This window comes from Bubalus bubalis, chromosome 11 (genome assembly GCF_019923935.1).
Source record: "Bubalus bubalis isolate 160015118507 breed Murrah chromosome 11, NDDB_SH_1, whole genome shotgun sequence".
In the NCBI taxonomy this organism is placed as follows: Eukaryota; Metazoa; Chordata; class Mammalia; order Artiodactyla; family Bovidae; genus Bubalus; species Bubalus bubalis.
Genome location: NC_059167.1, coordinates 82748548 through 82771337, shown reverse-complemented (window position 1 = coordinate 82771337; position 22790 = coordinate 82748548). Strand labels below are relative to the sequence as shown.

The following is a 22790-nucleotide window of genomic DNA, read 5'->3' as shown; positions in this document are numbered from 1 at the left end:
TAAAGTCTGTCACTGTTTTCCCATCTATTTGCCATGAAGTGATGGGACTGAATGCCATGGTCTTAGTTTTCTGAATGTTGAGTTTTAAGCCAACTTTTTCACTCTCCTCTTTCACTTTCATCAAGAGGCTCTTCAGTTCCTCTTCACCTTCTGCTATAAGGGTGGTGTCACCTGTATATCTGAGGTTATTTCTCCCTGCAATCTAGATTGCAGCTTGTGCTTCATCTAGTCTGGCATTTTTCATGATGTACTCTGCGTATAAGTTAAATAAGCAAGGTGACAATATACAGCCTTGACATACTCCTTTCCCGATTTGGAACCAGTCTGTTGTTCCATGTCTGGTTCTAACTGTTGCTTCTTTATCTGCATATGGATTTCTCAGGAGGCAGGTAAGGAGGTCTGGTATTCCCATCTCTTTAAGAATTTTTCACAGTTTGTTGTGATCCACCCAGTTTTATTTCCCTGCCCTGCTCCACATTCCCTGGTTGTCCCTTTTGGACCTAAAGGATCTGGCTAGTGTAATCAGCTCTTGTGAATTATATGTTTTATTACCTCTCAGTCAAGAAGAGAACAACCTAAGAGACATACAGTATAAGCTCTGAAAGGACAAGAACCATATTAGACTTGTCCAAAAGGCACTATATTCCCAGTGTCCAGCACAGGGACTGGCACAAAGAAAGAGCTCCAGCAATACTGATGGGTCATTTGTTAAATGAGGGTTGGGTGGTCATTAATTGAATGGCCGGCCTAGGATAGCTGTTGGGCAAGAAGGAGCTGGGAGTGAAATGGGGAGTTGTATAAAGGTCCCATTCTTTACCTAAGGCAGTCCATGATCAGTATATGGGCTTTGTAAGTAAGCCACCAGTGCTTGGGGGAGGGAGAGATTAATGTAGCTTATCTGGTTGAAGAAATCACATTGGCACTGTCTTGAAAGATAAACAGAAATTGATAATTGGCAAAAGAGAGTGGAAGATATTATAGCATGGGCAATGGCGGTGATATGCAGAAACTCCAGCCAATTTTGGAAACGATGATTGGTTTGCCCTCAGCAATCATTCAGGTTGGAGGGTATCAATTCAGTGTGTCTCTCTGCCCTTTCTGACTTGGCATTCAGGAGAGCTTTGCCCCATGGCTCTCCCACATCACACCTTGCTTCCTCTATAGGGTCCAGCCCAGTCCTTGTTGATTCCCATATACTCTGTACCTGGAACAATGGCTGCCACCATTCTCAGGGCTGGTCCTTGACGCTCAATAACTAGTTCAGTGGTTTGCCGAATCCGCCTTTGATCATCAAGTTCTCTGTCAGCAGTGTTTTTCCCTGTGACCATATGAATTCCAGATGACAATTCTCCCAGATGTCCTGGATTGTGTTTTTAACAAGTTGAAGTACACAGTTCCATCCTGGCTGTCTCTAAGGCCCCAATCCTTCTGCATTTGGTCCCCTGGCCCCCCATATTTTCAGCAACCAACATAATTAATGTACTGTCTAATTTGTTTTCCCAGAACTGTGATTATGCTCAAGGTATCTCAAAGCTTTTTACAGTAATTACTGGGAAAAGGCTCAGAGTGTGAACTGTGCATGCGGAGTGAGCTGTCATCTGGCCCTTGGACACTTAGATATTAAAAATCTCTCCAACTGTGTCTGCCTTCATTTGCATTTCCAAATTTTTAGGTTAGAGGACCTTTCAGTTGATTGAATAATGGGTTAATGGCATCCTCAGTCTAATTAAATCGAGATTGTCTCTTTGTGAAAGTGCACACTTGATAGTCTCTATCTGGATCATTCTAATTGCATTCTGAGAGGGTGCCATGGGGGCTCTGAAGAACTGACTGTCCTGTGTGAGGGTAGAAACTCTAAGATGGAGAGGAGCAGGTCCAGGAACACTTCGAGGCTCTCTGCTGCTGCTAAGTTGCTTCAGTCGTGTCCAACTCTGTGTGACCCCACAGACGGCAGCCCACCAGGTTCCCCCATCCCTGGGACTCTCCAGGCAAGAACTGTGTATTCAGTGTTGCTATAATATAAGACTTGGGAGACCAGGGACATGCTCTGTCATGTTGAATCCCATATATTCTGTACCTTGAACAATGACTGCCACTGTTCCCAATGCTGGTTCTTGATGCTCGATAACTAGTTCTTTTTTCAATTTTTATTTATTTTTAATTTTTTGGTTATGCTGCATGGCATGCTGGATCTTAGCTCCCCAGCCAGGGATTGAACCTCTGTCCCCTGCAGTGGAAGCATGGAGTTCCAACCATTGGACTGCCAGGAAAGTCCCATTGATAACTAGTTCTTAAATGAATGAATGAATGATTTGCAGCTGTGTTGTCATATTAACAATCCAGTGGGGTAGTCTGGATAGTCACTTGGATATAGTTTAAATCCCGTATTTCAAGATATGATTTTCAGATCCAGAGCATGAGAAGGTTCTGGACATAGGAAAAACTAGGTTTGAACAGTTTCTATATCTCTCCAAATATTGAATATATGAATATGGTCCCAAAATGAGCATTCTGTTATAACGGGGGAGGCAATCTCCTCAACAAACTCTTGCCTTGCTATTAGCCATCTCATGTCTAGGCTAGTTATTCCATATGTCAAAATCTTTTATGTGAAATTCTCTCCTGATACCAATTCTAGCTATCTGAAAACATATTGTTCCCTCTAGCTGTTCATCTGTATACTTAACTCTAATCTGTTTTTCCCTTTAACCCTAATAATCCTTGACTGCAGAGAAAGACTCTGCTGTGGTGGGAAAAGTATTCTGGGTATGTCCACTACAAACACTTTGACAAAAAATATAACAACCAGTATTATTTTTTAATGTGTGGTCTAGCTTACAAGAAAGAAAAGTGAATCTTTCATTAGCCATCAGGGGAATTCAAACTAAAACCACAACGAGATACCATTTCACACCCACAAGGATGACTACTGAAAAAACAAATACAAAATAACAAGTGCTGGTGGGATGTAGAGAAATTGGAACCCTTATACATAACTGGTGGGAGAGTAAAATGGTGCAGCCACTGTGGGAAAGTTTGGCAGTTTCCCCCAAAGTCAAACATAGCATTATTATATTACCCAGGAATTCCACCCAAGAGGATTAGAAAACATGTGTTCAAACAAAACCTTATGCACAGATGTTCATAACAGTATTATGCATAATAGTCAAAGTAGAAAGCACCTAAATGTCCATAAACTCAAATGGATAAACAAAGGATAATCATGCAATGAAATGTTAATACACTTTATCTCAGGTTGCTTTTTCCCTCCACAAAAGTCGATGACCAGATGTACCGCATAGCGTTCTGTCTATTAGGAGGTTTATGGCCTTGAGTAGAGCCATAATGGGTCAGCAGTACATCTTTGGCTCATAGCAACAAATCATTCATGAATGAGAATCAGGTTTTTTAATTTTTTTTATATTAGCTGGTGATATAGAACTCCCCATGAGGTCTTAGGTCTGAGCTGAGGGAGAGGTATTAGTACCACAGAAGGAGTTGGCATGGGGATTTGGAACACCTGATAGTGTAAATTATTTGAACTCTCCAGTTTTGTTTGAACTCAGTTCTCTCATACGATTGATTACTGCTGTGCCTCTCAAGCTTGTGACTCAGTGGAAGTGACGGGATCCAACCTTCATAAGTTACATCGTCATCTGGTGCCCCATGGTCATATACTCCATTTCTGCCAGGGCTCAATGGCATGCCAGGAGCTGTTGCTTGAATGATGAACATGTCTCTGCTGCAGACACCATAGCTTTAAGTAGTCCAGAACCTCAAGAATTCGTACCGCTACTGTCTCCCAATAGAACTTGCCCAAGATTCCATGCAGCACCTTTATCTGCCACAGATACTTGTAGCCCCATTGACTTCTGTGGGTTATATGAGCCCAGAGCCTTTTGTGACAGCCTGGACCTACTGAAGCACCTGTCTGACTCTAGGCTCCACTCAAAACCCACAGTTTTCTGATTCATCTGATAAATGGGACCGAATGATATTCCCAACCATGGTATGTGTTATCTCTAAAATCCAAAGAGACCTACCAAGCACTGTGGCCCCTTTTCAATGCTGGGGGTATGAGATGCAATAGTCTCTCCTTTATTTTGGAGGGGGACATTCCAGCACACCCCAGACTATTGGACCCCCAAATACTTCACAGTGTGTTAGGCCCCCTGAATGTTTATAGGATTTATCTCCTACCTTCTGGCATTCCGGTGCCTTACTAAAGCTTCTAGAATACTCATCATTCCCACTTACCAGCTCTAAGTAATATGATTTCATCAATAGAGTGGACCAACCACCATGAGGTTCTGTGGAATGTGGAGATTATCAAGGTGTCCCTGGACTACAATGAGGCAGACGGTAGGAGAAGTAATCTAGCTCTAGAGCAAGACTATGAATGTGTTCTTCTCTCTGTTGGAGGTTAATGCAAACTGCTGTTGATTTGCTTTTTTGATGGAGATTAAAAATAACACCTTCACCATTTCAGTAGATGCCTATCAAGTACTACAGGTTGTATTGATCTTCTCAGTAAAGATACCATATCTGGCATAACAGCTGGAATTGGGATTATGATTTGTTTAGACTTATAGTAAAAGCAATGAACCATCTTTGCCTTGATTCATTTGATTTTTAGGTCCTTCAGGGTGGCACTAATCTCTGCTCTTCCATGCTGGATGAAGTATTATTTCTGATTTACTATCATGCCCAGGGGGTGGTGGTTTAAACCTTCCTTATTATAATGACTCTTGCCCTGCAGGCCAGGGAACAAGACGCTAAGTATATCCATCTCAATTATGCAATCAGAGACTGATAAAATGGACTTGGGCCAGGACTCCATGTAATGCCTGGCCTCCACATACCCCATCCCTAGGCATGGGGACCAGAATGGCATTTTTGGGGTCCCCATGATAGCAGTGTCAACTAAAATCCTATGTCCAGCAGCCTTCAAGTATCTGGATCTTCTCACCGCACCCAGTGCGCAATTACACTAGTGACCGTACGTCCCTTTGGAGGAAGGATTGGGAGAGCACCTGCTACATCCTCTTGGTGCGGCGCTGCAGGGTTCTTCTTCAACACAGCTCAGCCCCTTCCCTCATGTGCTCTAAAATCTGGCTCAGGTTTGGAAAATAGGTGAGAAATCATGACTTTTTTTTCATTGCAATCAACCTGCTGCTCACCCTCTACTGATTTATTTTGATCACAGTAGTTAAGCCACATCTTCATTGGCTGTCCACTTCCTGCCCTTAGAAACATCATTGTCTATTAGCCACTGCCCTGATCCCCATGGATCAAGGCCCTTGATTTCCAACTGACTTTGATGTTCATTATGGTAATTACACCCGCATTGTCTCTGAAGTTAAGTGTTGCCTCCTGACCTCCCTATTCCAGAATTCTATCATCTCATTGACACTAGGGATGCCAGTTCTGCAGCAGCATCTTTTAGCATCAACCCTGGCCTGTAGAAGACCGACAGCACCGAGCCCTCTCCCTAGCATATTCCTTGTTGTCTTAATGAAGGAAGTGTCTTCTGGGCCTTCCCAGGGAACACAGTCAGCTGGAGAGCTCTCTGGCATTACATAAGAAGTCCATTCAAATGCTTACCTCTTTGAGGGTTTTGACCTCCTCCTTAACACTCTGCCAAGGCATCTCTACCTTATTTCCTGTAGACCATCAGTGATTCCAAGCTTCAAGGAGCCATTCCAGCAGCTTATTAGTGCCAGCTCCAGGCATCCTTGCCATATCAAAGACAAATTAATGGAAGTGTCAGGGCTTCCCAGGTAGCACTAGTGGTAAAGAACTCACCTGCCAATACAAGAGACATAAAAGACATAGATGGGTTTGATCCCTGGATCAGGAAGATCCTCTGGAGGAAGGCACGGTAACCCACTCCAATATTCTTGCCTGGAAAATCCCATGGACAGAGGAGCCTGGCAGGCTACAGTCCACAGGGTCACACAGAGCCAGACACAACTGAAGCAAATTAGCACAGCATGGCACAATGGAAGTGTCTCCATATCATTAAATCTTCTATTACCAGCCTTATAGCAAATCTTTCTGTCCAGTAATCTTAAGATACATCTCCATATATATATTTTGTCATATATTTGTCACGATCTGAAGCTCTTTTGGGGAATAATCTCTTTTATTACACAAAAAAGACAATATTTACCCCCTAAAGCTATGCTGAAACCCAACCCCAGTTTATCAATCTAGGGTTGGCAATGGAAAGCTACTCTCCTAGAAGTGTGGGGCACCTCTGCTGGTCCAGAGGATTCCAGGTTCTCAAAGGCATCTATCCAAATATGCCTATCCTATGTTTCAGGATCCTGATTTTATCTTACCAGGACCCTGATTTTAGCATAGCTTTGTTAGGGCTATGAATTTATCTTCCTTCACAATCAGATCTTGGTCTGATTTTTAGCACAATCTGTCCTCTAGCTAAAGGTAATGAGAATCATTTTCAATATTGCCATGCAGGCTTGATGGACTTCACAATGTGTCTTGATTTGATAGTAGGCTGTCATGAGCTTGTTATTTATGTTCCTTCTAGATTTCTATGGCAGTTAACCAACCACCTCTGCTTTTAATTGCATGAAATGGAAAACCCAAATTGAACTGGCTTGAAAAATAAAGGGATCTATGGGTTCACATAGTTGAAAAGGACAGAGGTGAGTGGAGTTTCAGGGCTTATTTGGTTCAGGGGTTCATTGATGCTGTTCCCCTTCAGAGTCTGGTTTCCTTCCCTCTTTCTGTTCTGCCTTCCAAGGCTCCAGCTTTATCCCAAGGCTGGCTCCCTTCATGGTGCCAAAGTGGTTGCAGAAGTTTGCATCTGCTTACCATACTATGGTGTTGGAGAAGATTCTTGAGAGTCCTTTGGACTGCAAGGAGATCCAACCAGTCTATCCTAAAGGATATCAGTCCTGGGTGTTCATTGGAAAGACTGATGATGAAGCTGAAACTCCAATACTTTGGCCACCTGATGTGAAGAGCTGACTCATTGGAAAAGACCCTGATGCTGGGAAAGATTGAGGGCAGGAGGAGAAGGGGATGACAGAGAATGAGATGGTTGGGTGGCATCACCAAATTGATGGACATGGGTTTGAGTGAACTCCGGGAGTTGGTGAGGGACAGGGAGGCCTGGCGTGCTGAGGTTCATGGGGTTGCAAAGAGTCAGACACAACTGAATTGAACTGAACTGAACTGAACCATAATGTCCCAGGGAGAAGATCCTTCTGCAGGTAGCGCTTTCAGAACAAGAAGTTTCTTTCTCATAAGGCTCAGACAGTTGACACTTGAGTCTCATTGGTCATATTGTGTCACATCTCCATTTCTGAGTCATTATCCTGATTATCCCCAAATAATCAGAACCCACCCAAAGGAGATGGGCTACCGGGAGAGGTCTGAAAAAAAAAATCCTGGGTATTGCTAGAGTTGCTGGCTAGGCAGCTAACAGATAAAGATAGTTAAGTGTATTCCAAATTTTTACAAAGAAGTTGTATTTCTTTGGGAACTGAAGAAAACATAAATGTATAAATGCTCTTTGATATTCACAATAATACTGTTCTATATGCAACAAAAAATATCAAACTCCTTTTACTAGCCTTCTTCATAGTAATGTATAGAATGAGGCCAGCATTCTAAAGTCAGACTTCACTTAATAATACAATGAGGGGTGATATTCAAAATATTCAATGAACAGCATGGCACAATTATAAATCAGTCTGAGGGGTCACCCAGTCAATCAGGGGATCATTGGCTCTTAACACTGCATCAGTGACCTCAGCAACAATTATAGTCATTATCGCTTAGCAGTCATTGTCAGCACAGAACACTGTCAACACAACATCTGGTCTACCTTCAGTCACCAGTGCTGGGCACCCCATCGTAGCCCAGAGATCCTTACTGACACCCAGCCTTTCATTGAACTTGGACAGAGGATCCCCACAGCTAGACACACACTTCAAGAGAGATCAGGACTGTTATTGTCAAACAGGAAGGGAAGTATGAGCTAAAGAGAATGAAAATAAAACTCAGCAGAAGCCTTCCCGGTCCTCTGTTGCATTTAGTGAAGAAAGACAGCATCACAGTCAAGAAAAGCCAATGTCAAAATGAACCTGATCATTTGCAGCAGTGTCATCTTGGGTAAGCTACTCTGCCTTGCCAAGCTTCAATGTTCACATCTATAAGTAATACAAGAATTGCCTTGAAAATTGTTATGAACATTTCAGTTCAGTTCAGTCACTCAGTCGTGTCCAACTCTTTGCAGCCTCATGGACTGCAGCCTGCCAGGCTTCCCTGTCCATCACTAACTCCCGGAACTTGCTCAAACTCATGTCCATCGAGTTGGTGATGGTCTAATGAACATTTAGAGGTAATGTAAATAAAAATGATCCCCTGGAGAAGGAAATGGCAATCCACTCCAGTATTCTTGCTGGGGAAATCAAATGGACAGAGGAGCCTGGCAGCCTCCATGGGATGACAAAAGAATCAGACACGACTTAGCAACTAAACACACACGCACAAATAAAGTGTTTAGCTAAGTGCTAGACATTTTAGTTAATCACTGAGTTAATCGAACATAAGCATCTGTTATTACCATCTCAAAGAGACTCGTTGGAAAACTTTAGACAACTCAGTGATTAATTGTAGGATTAGTCCTCTGATTTCTAAAGTGAAGGAAACTCAGGCACAGACCTCTCCAGCATTTCACCCCCATTTTGGGCTTGAACCATCCACTCATCCACGCTGCCCTGTCTCTATAAATATAATGGGCTGACAGCCACTAGTGCTGGAAACAACTCTTCCTGAACTGGAATTTCTGACAGCTAACTTCCACAAGCTGTTCATGAGTTATTTCAAGGGACATTTTGCTGTCAATCACTTACCCCTGAAGTGGACTGCACAGCCTGCTCTGTGCCCAGGATCATAAGAGGGGCGGGAGCAACATTTGTTTCTTGGAAATTAGAACACTAGTTCATGACCCATAAAAGGAAGCTGAGAAAAGGACTGTGATGCTAAACAAGAAAAGGAAACTATTCTTATCAAGAACTCCATATATGTGAAGCATTATGTTACCTTGCAGAATCCTCATAAGAATCCTGGGAAGCAGGTAATAGATTCCTATCTTACAGGTCAGGAAACTGAGGCTCAAAAGTGATAATTTGCCCCATCTGGTAAAGGGAGGTGATAAGTTTCAAGTCTGGGACTTTTGGGGGTACAAAGTTCTTCCAGTATTTCTCAGAGGTTGTGCTATGGGTACGGTTTCGTTTTGCACACTGTTTTAGCAACTCTGTTCCCTGGGCATTAAAGGTCACCAGCATGACCAGGTCATTGTAACAATTAAAATTGCCTCCACACGTTTTCAAATCTCCCTTTGTGGAGGGGTGGGATGCCCCAGGCTGAGGACCACGCAGACAGAGAGATTTATGGTGAATTTATCTGTAATAGAACAGCATCAGATTTCAGAACGGGATCCTGACAGAGAGTCAGAGGAGAGAGGAGAGCTCCAGACTCCCACACCTTGTGTGGAAATACATTTGTGAATCTGAGTGTGTGTCTTCCTACCTGGAGCCAGTAATGCTCCTCTAGGCATAGTGTGTGCATGCAAACCAATGTGCACATGTGTGAAGCATGCCCTTGACTATGGAGTGTGAAGTCCTAGCCTCCTGGGCCCCCTATTCTCTTCCTCCACATTCAATCAGTCTCTTCTGTCCTATTGAGTCCCCCTCCTAAATACATTGCATACATATTCCTGCTACCCTACTCTTCATCAAGCCTGTTCATCTCTCATCTGGAACATTGCAATGGCCTTCCCTCTAGTTGTAGATACCGCCTGTTCACTCTTCATACTGCTGCCAGCTTGATCTTTCTAAAAGGCAAATCAAAAGACCACATCACACTCTAACTCAAAATTCCTCAGTCACTGCCACTGCCTTTGCAGTTTTAGAAGCAGACCCTGTATCTAAATGAAATCTTCAAACAGAAGTGCAATATATAAAACAGATAAATGCAGGACTGCTCTGTTGAATTATGTAGACTCCTTAGCAAGGCATACAAGGTCTTTCATGATCTGTCCCCTGCTTGCCTCTACAGCAACATCTTTTAATTCTCTAGAATGGGTGTGGTTTGGTGGCTAAGTCAAACCACCTACATTCAAATTCTTTGCCACTTAATAGCTGTGCATTGCGTATTGTTTTACATCTCTGTCCCTGCATTTCCTTACTGGTAAATGGGCTAATAGCACTTCATGGAGCTCTTTTAAGAATTAGAAGAGTTTATATTTGTGAAGCACTTAAAACAATCCTGGCACATAGTGAACACTCAGTAGCCATGAACTCTTATGACTTTCATCTTTTAATTAAAAAAAATTTCATTCACTTATTTGGTGCAGTGGGTCTTATTTGCTGGCATTCAGGACCTTTTAGTTGTGGCACGTGGGGGATCTCCAGTTGCAGCATGAAGACTCTTAGTTGTGGCATGTGGGACCTAGTTCCCTGGCCATGGAGTAAACCCAGGGCCTCTGCATTGGAGCGTGAAGCCTTAGCTACTGGCCCACCAGGGAAGTCCGTGACCTTTCTTATATCTTACCCGGAGTTGCCCTAGATTCCAAGTTCCCTGGTGGCTCAGACAGTAAAGAACTTGCCCGCAATGGGGAGACCAGGGTTTGATCCCTGGATCAGAAGGAAATGACTACCCACTCCAGTATTCTTGCCTGGAGAATTCTATGGACAGAGGAGCCTGGAGGGCTATGGGGTCCCAAACAGTTGGACACGACTGAGTGACTAACACTTTCATTTTTCACAAGTTCCCTAAAATGTCTTGCTACCCTCTCTATTACTTTGTACACTGTATATGAGTGTGAGCAGTTGTGCAGGGCTTGACTATAAGACCTAGAGTCATGAGGCTACTAGTGGACTGATCTAGCATCAAAAAGCTCTCCAGGACTTGAGGGTACTCCAGGCACCAGAGGCTTTAACCAGGTGCCCTCTTATCTCTGAGCACAGGCTTCTACTCTGACTGGACAGCGCAGTCTCCATCCTAGGTGATAAATGTGAAAAAACAAACAAACAAACCAACTATAGGGTACCACACAAACTTAGCACAGAGCACAGAGGAATGATGTTTTCAGGTCCAGGAAGGCAGGAGATCAAAGACATGTTCCTGGAGAAGCTAACACATGAGCAACAACACATGAAGCGAACGAAACAAACATGGGCTGAAATTTACCTTCTTTTGCATAAATCCCTAAATTTCTTTCATTAGCTAATAAAGTGAATACAGAATACTCTGTATTCTCTAAATTCTTAAGGAATTTAGACTGAATTCAGTTTCCAGTACCTGCTAATTGTGCAAAGCCCTTTGTGCCCAGTTACTGCATTAGACCTTATCTACTTGTCAGGAGGTCATCTCTTGTGCAATCAGTGGCCACAATACTTCAGAGAATGGCTTTGCTTTTCTTCTCTGAGTCAGATCTATGGATGAGGCAGCTGGAAGGGAGGTTGTGATCAGGCTTCTTGCATTATATCCTACAACCTCCACGGAATGGACACCTTCCCACCTTTCTGCCTGGCAAACTTTCCATTCACCTATCAAGTTTGAACCCAAGAACCACATATTTCTTGGGCCCCTCTTCTCTGATTCTCCCAGACAGAATTGGGTGCTGGACCTGGGTACTACTCTCCATTGGAGGATTTGTCTTATCAACCTCTGTACTTCTGTCTGCCCTTTTTCCCCTCAAATACAATTCATATGTAACATTGTATTAGTTTTAAGTATGCATGACCATCTTTTCACAAGTGTTCCTCTTGTGTCTCTACCACCTGGCACACAGTAGGCGCTTAACTAAAAACTTTCTTAGCGAATGAAAGAAATTTAGGGATTTATGCAAAAGAAGGTAAATTTCAGCCCATGTTTGTTTCGTTCGCTTCATGTGTTGTTGCTCATGTGTTAGCTTCTCCAGGAACATGTCTTTGATCTCCTGCCTTCCTGGACCTGAAAACATCATTCCTCTGTGCTCTGTGCTAAGTTTGTGTGGTACCCTGTAGTTGGTTTGTTTGTTTGTTTGTTTGTTTTTTCACATTTATCACCTAGGATGGAGACTTATTTCCTTGTATTTGTGTTTTTGCCTAGAAGGGAGCTCACTGAGGGCAAGAAGTGGGACTTATTCATCTATAGCTCCTGTGTACCCAAGATACACAGGAGTATTTTGTGTACCCAAAATACTGCTTGAAATAGAGCAGGTGATCAATACATGTGTTTTGAATGAATGAATGAATATAAGCTTCAAAGCTATTCCAAAATAGCAGAAAATTCCCAACCCATTAGTCTTTGCAATGTGATCTTCTTGCTGCAGACCTCCTTTTTTTCACTGTGTTTAGTTCAGAATAAAACTACTTATTTTCTTTTCTCATAGTTTTCACAATGTCCCAGAACATATTTCAACTGACTAGAGGGGGTGAGGGGATGGAAAAATATTCGTTAATATTCCACTGTAGACAACTGAGACCCACCATAAACCTCTTCAGAGTGGTTGTTGTGTGATTGCTTTGCCTACACAAGGTCGCAGCACTCACAATTGAACGATACATGGAATTCCTCTACTATCCCCAGTTTCTTTCTGCTTCCTCCCTCCTTTGCAAACTTTCTGCCATTTCTAGTCTGACACATGTGCATTTTGCAAAATGCCAAGATGTTTTTGCAAAAAAAAAAAAGCTTCTTCTCAATGCTTATTAGCTCAAAAACACTGATTCCTCACACCATGCATGAAAATAAATTTCAGATGTATTAGACCTAAATGTGAAACCAAACTGTAAAACTGTGAGAAGGGAAAATAAGTAAATATCATTATGAGATTCTAAGAAAAAAAAAAGATGTCTTAAATAAGGCACAAAAATTATGAACAATAAAGGAAAAAATTGATTTGAATCCATTAAAAATAAAAACTAATTATCATAGACAAACTTAGAACACAACTAAAACACCAGTAAAAATATTCACAACATATTTAACAGACAAAGGAAGAGTATCTAGAATATATGAAGAACTGCTATAAATTAATAACAAAAAGACACACTTAATATAAAATGGGCAAAGGAGCTGAACAAGGAATTTACATAAGAAGAAAACAAAATGGGCAGTGAGTTTATGAAGAGCTGCTTGATTTCACTAGTGATCATGGAAGTGGATATCTAAACAATAATGACTATTTGCAAAAATTAAAACAGACAATATCAATATTGAAGAAGATGTGGGGAAATGTGAATTTTCAACAGTATGGACAATGGTTTAAATTAGTACAACCACATGAGAAAATAACTTGAGGATTGCTAATAAAATTGGAAATGCACACATGTGATTGAGCAATAATATTTTTAGGTTTACACCCTAGAGGATAAATTACACATGGTTACATGGAAACACATAAAAGAATAAAGAAGGTGGGTTTTTTTTTGTAATTATGATAAATTTGGGAATCTTTGATGTAACAGTGTAGCTCTCTGTGAAAGTTGCTCAGTTGTGTCTGACTTTTTGCAATTCCAGAGACTACATAGTCCATGGAATTCTCCAGGACAGAATACTGGAGTGGGTAGCCATTCCCTTCTCCAGGGGATCTTCCCAATCCAGGGATCATATCTCGGTCTTTGAATTATAGGCAGATTTCCTAGCCTCTGAGTCACCAGGGAAGCATGTCATAGTGTAGATTCACCCACAAAGCAGAGACCAGGAAAATGTCTTGCTTGCAAGTTTTTAATTTGTTGATTCATTAACACAGAATTCAAAGCCAACAATACTATAACTCATGTCTGAAGGATGCTTATCTGTGCTTAGTTGCTCGGCTGTGTCCGACTCTTTGCAATTCCATGGACTGTAGCCCGCCAGGCTCCTATGTCCATGTAAGAATACTGGAATGGGTTGCCATGCTGTCCTCCAGGGGTTCTTCCCAACCCAGGTCTCCCACATTGCAGGCGGGTTCTTTACTGTCTAAGCCACCAGGGAAGCCCAAACACACTTACTTTCTTCATAAGGCACATCTCTGCCTGAGCTCAGGAACACCAGCCAGCACTTCAGCGTTACGATTGGGAGTCATTTCAAACAGTGAAATCACCAACAAAAAGCATATGAAAAAATGTCACAGTAGGTAGACTACAAAAAGTATTCTAATTTATGATATGAGAGTTGAAACAAGAAGGCCGAGTGTTGCCTTGTTCCATCTTTGGTGGGACTACAAGGATTTGATGACTCAGAATTTTCCCCTCAATGTGTAAGTCTATGAAGGACCATAAAGGGGAGGCAAATATTGATTGGGGGAGTTACAAGGAAAGTTTAATGAGTAGCCAAATTTGCAAATATAAAATCGGCAAATAAAAAGGATTGACTATATATGTAACAGTGGCTTTTCATGAAGTGAAGACATTTATGTAACAAGCACCCAAGTTAAGAAATGAAACATTTCTAGCACCCCTTTGGGCTCTGTTTCAAGGATAACCACTCTCCTGACTTCTAACATCATAGATTAGTTTGTAGTATGTTTTTTGTTTCACATTATGTCAGTGTAAGCATGTATTGTATACTCTTGTGTCCAGCTTTTTTCAGTATTATATTATCTGTATTATTATATAGGCTTCCCTGGTGGCTTAGCTGGTAAAGAATCCGCCTGCAATGCAGGAGTAGGAGTTCCCTGCATTGGTTCGATCCCTGGGTTGGGAAGATCCTCTGGAGACGGGAAAGGCTACTCATTCCAGTATTCTGGCCTGGAGAATTCCATGGACTTTATAGTCCATGGGGTAGCAAAGAGTCGGACACAACTGAGCGAATTTCACTTTCAATACAACTTTAATTGTTATATATGATTTATAATATAATCTATGAATTATATTCACCCATGTTGTATTTATCATTTTAAAACATTTTTGTCAGTCTGTGTTTTTCGATTAAATTTTTTCAGAAGTGAGTTTGTCTTCTTATTGTTGCTTCTATTGTCTTTCTTAGAATTAGATGTCCTCATGTGTTTTAGACTTTTGATTTTTAAGGTCATTTTAAGTGACCTTAAAGCAGGGAAATTCTCTGCTTTTTCACCTTTCCTTTTATTTTTTTAATTAAAAAATTTATTGGAGCATAGTTGATTTACAATATTGTATTACTTTCTGCCATACAAAGTGAATCAGTTATACATCACTCTTTCCTTTACTTTCTAGTAGTGGAAGGGGTGTGCTCGTGCCTTCCTCTAACTCCCCAAGTCCCAGTCCAGAACCGATATAGGCACGTTTCAGCACCCCTCTCCTGCTGCAACTTGGGGCTATCCAATCTCAGAGCCTGCAGGAGACTTGGCTTAGTTTCTGGTTGTGATGTTGTGTCTGTTCTGCTGTCTCCTCAGGTTCCTATTGACCTGGAAACAGTTACACCAAGAGGCAGGGTGGCAGCCTTGCTAAGCCCCCCTCAAAGAAGGGGCACTGACTCCTACTCCTGGCTTCACGCAGGGAGCCTGACTCTGTTCCGGCCTTGTGTGGAGCTGTTTGGCTCCTGTTTCTTTTTTGGAATGGGTCTCCTGCCACCATTGTCTGGATCCAGACTTGGAGCCCAGCATGCCCTTGGCTTTCACCCTTGCTCACTGTTGCAAATTTCTGGTCCCAGAGATGCTTCCCTTGCCTTTGATCCCAGTTATCTCTTTTTGGTTATCTTTTAATATTCGACCTGTCCTTGCTATGTTTCTGGAGATGGAAGAAGTTGTAGAGCAGTAAACAACTGTATACTATGGTGCCTGGAAGTCCGTGTTGCTTTGCTTTACAAGGATAGCAAAGCCATTTTTATTCAGATCAATAAAGCACTGTTCAAGAGTCCCCATCAAGGTCAATATACCCCCAAATGTCCATCAACTGATAAATGGTAAACAAAATGTGGTATACTTATATAATGGAGTATTAGTCAACCAATAAAGAGAATGAAGTACTGATGATACGTGCAATTACATGGACAGACCTTGAAAATATACTAAGTATAAGAAGCCCAACATGAAAGGCTGTCTATTGTATAATGCTATTTATATGAAATATCCAGAACAGGCAAATCCATAGAGACAGAAAGCAGACTGATGGCTTCTAGGAACTGGGGGAGCAGAAAAGGGGGAATGACTAATAGGAGGTATGGTGTTTCCTTTTGGGGTGATGAGAATATCCCAAAACTAGATAGTGGTGATGGTTTCACAACATTGTAAATGGACTAAATGCCACTGAATTGCACACTTTATAATGGCTAAAATAATGAATTTTGTGTTATGTGAATTTTACCACAAGACAAAAAAAGAGTCTCTATTCTTCGGCACACCTTTCCTACTGCTCCCATTTGAATGCATCACTCCTTAATTGCACCAGCATGATACCTGGTCTGTCCCTTTAGTGTGTATCTTCCACATTACATTGCAAATTACCTGTGTCTATCCCTCTGTCAGACTATAAGCATTTTCAATAGAAGAGCTGTGTCCAACTCAGATTTGTTTCTCTGTTACCTTGCTTAGTGTCTGACACAGAGAAAGCCCAACAAATGCTTGCTGAATCAATGAATGAACAAATTAGCTGAACTCAAACAAAACCACTCAAAAAAAATAAAATCGCCCTTCCTCAGGGTCTCTCAGTTTATTATTAGAATGCTCCCCTGGGGAAAGGATTTTCATTTGAAAACATATTGTGCCACTCTCAGGGCTGAAGCCTTCGGTGTGAGAAAACGGTGCAAGGGGCCCTGACCGTTCCCTGGGGTGCCCTGAGAATGTTGACCTCCTGGCTTCTGCCAACCGTAACCTACCATCTGCTGGAGGTGCGACTGCAATGGCTACAGACTCAAATATTCAAAATATTCTCAATAACGAAGCTCAGAAATGCTTCTGCTGAGTCATTCTCCAGCACAAAGCGTTTTCTTTATGAGGCTCTCATCTGTCCTCTGAGGCGTAAATTGCAAATATCGCAGCCTCACACTTTAGAGGTGCGTTAAATGACTTCTCCTGGGTCAGGCAACAAATGATGGAATAAGTGATGCATCAAATTGGGAAAGACTTCAAGGGGGTCTTCCTGTCTATGCTCCTATATATGATTACATATTTGTAGGCTTTGGGGTTGTAAATTTCCTGAATACACAGCTCTGAGACTGAGATTTTGAGGTACAAAAATTTCTTCCTCAACTTTAGCTTCACTGATATGGCTGAAGATGTTTCTTCTTGTTCCAACTTGTGTGGAGACAAAGATAGGAAAGGGTTATAAACCACCTCCCCCACATCAGTGCTTTATATCCTCAAAATGACTTTTAAATTATCCCTTTCACTCTTCCATATTAAAATGTGCAATCTTTTTGTTAAAAATAATTGGGGACCTACCATGTGCCAGGAACTCTGGATTCCAACCTAAGTAAAATATAAACCCGCCCTTCAAAGTGGAAATTCATAGTCTTTCTTTAGGGTTTGCTTGAAGTTCCTCTTTCTGACTCTAATCCAACTTGGTAAAATGTGCCCCTAAATCTACCAGCAGGCAAACATTTTACTAGCTTATTATTATTCTCTGTGTGTTTAATAAATGGAAAGAGTCTGTGTTAATCTCTCTTCATGTTGTGCCAATGATCAGCAACCTGTGGACAGGTTGGGATTGTCTGTGCCCAGTCACGTTGAAATCCCTTCAATTACCTGAAATGGAGCAGTTAGTTTTTGCCTGTGAAAGAAACAGAGCAGAAACCTGAAAATAATTGCTTTTTACCAGTGTGTGTAGAGTTCCACAGAAACATCCCCTTCTTACACAGCATCCCCAGGTCTGACATCATGGAGACACCTCACCTGGCTTGACTTATGCAAACAGGGCTCTTCTGGGAAACCCCACAGACACCAGCAGCGCCTGCAGTTTCCAGTCCCTGTGTGGTTCCTGGAGCTGTGGCTGAGGGACACAGCAGGCAGAGTAAAGATGTGTATTTCTCTGTCGTCTAGGAGACTGAAGTCATCATTTTCTTTGCTGTCTCATCCTCCTAGCAAGAGGGTATACATGGGGTCCCTAGCCTGTTTTGAAAAAGACTCGCTAGGATTCTGAAACTAGCCCTGCAGCTTGCCTCCAATATGATGCTGACTACTCAGGAGACAAGCATCTCTGTCATCGTGCCACCTACAAAATAGAGTTACACAGTAAAAGGATTTGGGTAAAAAAAAAAGTTTAAAAAAGCTAGTAACAGTCTTCTAAGAGGGGATCAGAGTAGCTCATAGTCACCTGTCATGCATGAGTCCTGATCACAAATACTGTTGTTCTCCTGCTGTTGGTCAGCAAGGTATTGAAGGGTCTGCTTTGGATGTGACTTCTCTCTCCTCTTAATGCCTTTTGTACCATCTTCTTACGTGTGCCTAAATTATTGCTAAATATATGAAGGCAGGGAACTGTCTGCCTTGTTTGTCACTGTCTTAGTTTGGCTTCCCCGAGAAACAGATGCTGGGACCAAAATTTAAGTGCAAGCAATTTATTTGAGAGGAGATTACAGGAAACACTAGTAGGAGAGGGAGGCAGGGAAGCCAAAAAAAGAATCATTACCAAGAAGTTATATCATGGGTAACTGGAACCTGATCCCACGGGTGAGGCCTGGGGAATGGGATATTACACAAATCTCAGAGTTGTCCCACCTGAGGAGTGAGGAAATTGGGGTATTTATATCCCAGTTTCCATCGGTCATTGGTTGAGGGCAGTTCCTGTATAACAGTAATTATATGTCAATGCAAAAAAAGATGAACCTTAATTCTCACTTCAGTTCATGCAAACAATTTAATGCAAGGAGGATCATATGTCTAGATGTAAAAGACAGAACTATAAAGGTTTCAGATGAAAACATAGGAGAATATATGTACAGCCTCAGAGTAGTCAGAGATTTCTTAGGCAGGACACAAAAAACACTAAAAAAAAACCCTTAAAAATTAATAAAATTGACTTCATTCAGAATTAAATACTTCTGCTCTTTGGAAAACATTGTTAAGAAAATGAAAGGACAAGTAATAGAATGGGAAGAGTATTTTCAATACATATATCTAACAACAAACTTGTATCTAATAAAGAACCCCCTACACATCGGTAATGATAAAGATTTGAACACATACTTCATGAAATAAAATACACAAATGGCCAGTAAGCTGTTTGAAATGGGACTCAACATCATTCGATATCAGGGAAATGCAAATTAAAACCACAGTGAGATGTTACTATAGGTCCACTAGAGTTGCTAAAATTGAAAGGACTTGACATGCAAATGTCAGCATGGATAACTAGAACTTTCATATTTTGCTGGTAGGAGTACAAAATGGTACAACCACTGTGAAGAACTCTTCGGCAGTTTTTATGGGGTTAAACATATCTATCTCTGGAAACTAGAAATTCCATTCCTTGGTATTTAATGAAGATAAATGACAGCACATCTCTACAAAAAAAGACTAATACAAAAAATGTTTACAACAGCTTAAAAAGCCAAGCAAACAGAAAACAATTCAAATGCCCATCAACAAGTGAGGAACAAATCGTGATATAATCATGCAACAGAATGCTATTCATCACTAAAAAGAAATGAGCTACTGGTTTATACAACATGGATAAAGCTAAAAGACAAAATTACACTGAACAAAAGAAGCAGATGCAAAAGAATATATCTTGTGGTTTTTATATATATATATGGCTTCCCAGGTAGCTCAGTGGTAATACAGGAGGTCCAGGAGATATGGGTTCAGTCCCTGGGTTGGGAAGATCCCTTGGAGGAGGAAATGGCAACCCACTCCAGTATTCTTCCCTGGAAAATCCCATGGACAGAGGAACCTGGCAGACTGTAGTCCATGGGGTTGCAAAGAGTTGGACACAATGGAGTGACTGAGCACATACATAGATATTTATGTATAAAGTCCAGAAATAAAAAAGCTTATCTACAGTGATTAAAGTCAGACCAGTGGAAAAAAAATCAGACCAATGGTTGCCCCTGGGAGTTGGAGACTGACTGGAAGGAGGCACTCCTAAGGGAACTTGGTGTTCCAAGTTCGGAAATGTTCCTCATCTTTTTTGGATGGTGCTTACATGAATGTATACAGGTGTTAAAACTTGCCTAATTGAATATATAAGATCTGTGTTTTTTATTGTATAAAATTATACCTTAATAAATATTACAGACATATCTTTAAAAAAGAAAACACAATGGCCATTAAAAACATGGATTAATTTGTGTTCTGTCTATCCCACCCCTTCAGTCCCTCGGTCGTAAGCTTCAGGTGGACAGAACATCTGTTTTATCTTCTGTATTCCCAGCACCTACTACTGTGTCTGGGATCTCGTGAATGCTCAAGTCACATTTGTTAATATCAGAGGTTTTTAAGAGCTCTGTGCATTGAGCTGTGGCTTTGTATTGAGCTGTGGCTTTGTATCTCCCTCTGCAGACATGATCCATTCTTGGCAGATGCTGGTGGCCCCAGAAGCTCTAGCACAGGTGCTTTGTCTAGGAAGGGAGCTTGCAGGTGGGAGCCCAGCAGGGCCCTAGGTGTCCTTGGGCACTGACAGGGTCCCAACTGTGAGCACCATCTGCTCCTGTGAAGGGTGTCTGACAGCATCCGCAGCCAGGGACCTGGAAGGTGAGCGCCTCTGAAATCGAATATCAGGCTCCCATCCCCATCCTCCTGCCTATGGGGCTGCATGGAAAGTCACTTTAACCCCACAAACAGAAAGTACCCACACATGTACTGCTTTGTAATTTACCAAGAATTTTCCCACAGATGATCTTACTTTATACTCCCTAAGACCCTGGAAGATTGGTATTGGCTAACTCTGTTTCACAGAGAGGTAAAGTGACATCCCAAGGTCACACAGCTGGCAAGTGATAGAATTGGGATTCAAACCAAGTTTCTAACCATTTACTACTATATTAAATGCAGTACTGCTGTGTCATTTAAGGACCTTCCGAAGCCATTTCTCAAATCTGACCCCTTCAAGCTCTACTGGACTAATGGAAAGATAACTAACAAATACCCCTTATCTTGAATGCAAGTTATTCTACATGCCCCTCAAAGATGAGCCTGCCTGGACCACCACTGTGATAGTGTCACTTCTTTATGTCAATTTTCCATACTTTTCACCATCTACCAAGTAAAATTCACTTTCCTTAGCTGCTGTTCAGTGCTCTTTTGCCTAACTCATCTTTGTGGCTTCATCTTCCTTAAAACCCCTTGCATTCTTGCTGGTTATGTCACTATCCTCATCTCTGCAACTTTGCTCTTCAACTTGCCCTCCACCTGGAATACCAGTTTCATCCATCTTCCCTTGGGATGCTTTTACTGACCTTTCAAGTTGGGACTGAAATGCCACTGCCATTCCAGATTGTAGAGTTTTACATTACCTGAATCCTTAAAGCACCTTTCACTTGGCATTAACGTCAGACATCATGTACCTCACTTTGTCTTCTTTATTAGATCCTAAGGTCCTACAAGGCTAGATTCATGCCTAACATATTTCCATAACCCCTGTAGTTACTAACATAGCTATATACTGTAGACATTTAAAGGTGTTTTGTTGAGTGAATAAATGACCACTTCTCCAACCATGGCCTATGCATTTAATACCCTTTTAAATGCATGGTTTTAAATTTTTTCTGCATTTTAACTTTATGTATTGGATTAACACAGCTTCCATCTTCCATACACGATGCTTCCAATTTGACCCAGCCTGCTGCTAAGTCGTGTCAGTCGTGTCCGACTCGGTGCAACCCCATACACGGCAGCCCACCAGGCTCCCTTGTCCCTGGGATTCTCCAGGCAAGAACACTAGAGTGGGTTGCCATTTCCTTCTCCAATGCATGAAAGTGAAAAGTGAAAGTGAGGTCGCTCAGTCGTGTCCGACTCTTAGCAACCCCATGGACAGTAGCCTACCAGGCTTCTCCGTCCATGGAATTTTCCAGGCAAGAGTACTGAAGTGGGTCGCCAGTGCCTTCTCCGGACCCAGCCTGCATAGATACCCAAATTCTTTGCAAGTGGGATGGACTCAAGGAGAGACTGCAGAGTCCACAGTTCTACACCGGCTGCACAAATTGCTTCTACTCTCAGGACATTATTTGCATCTCCATCTATTCCATGAGAGTAATAATCTCTGTTTTGCTTTAATTTACCACAAGGTTGTTGAGAGAACAAATAACAGATGTAGAAGTGCTTTGTTGATTATAAATCATTCAGACCTGTTACTGAGATGCACCTGCTGTTTGAGCCTCCCCTTTCATCGTTGGCAACATCCCACCCATTTGCTCCTCTCTTTTTAAAAGAGAACTAGATTGTCTGGGGAGAAGGCAATGGCACCCCACTCCAGTACTCTTGCCTGGAAAATCCCATGGATGGAGGAGCCTGGTAGGCTGCAGTCCATGGGGTCGCTAACAGTCAGGCACGACTGAGCGACTTCACTTTCACTTTTCACTTTCATGCATCGGAGGAGGAAATGGCAACCCACTCCAGTGTTCTTGCCTGGAGAATCCCAGGGACGGGGGAGCCTGGTGGGCTGCCGTGTATGGGGCCACACAGAGTCGGACACGACTGAAGCGACTTAGCAGCCACAGACCATCTGGAGGGAATATGTCTAGGGGCCGCAGGAAGATGGGTTTCCTGACTGGTGGGTGGAATTGCGGCTGTGTTTTGGTGGGGTTGAGGTGGGCAGGGCTGTTGTCATCTGAAAGGCTGCTGTGAAAAAGGAAACCACACTTGTCCATAGTGCAGAGAGCTAGCCTAGTCCCAGTGTGTAGAAATCACAAGGCCAGTTATCAGAGCGGCAGAA

The 22790-nt window shown here is 42.0% G+C and overlaps 1 protein-coding gene across 1 annotated transcript in view; it reads left to right on the top strand.

Moving 5' to 3' along the window:
- REC114 (REC114 meiotic recombination protein) overlaps positions 1 to 22790 on the top strand; it is a 189711-nt gene that overhangs the window by 50702 nt on the left and 116219 nt on the right. The window lies entirely within an intron of this gene.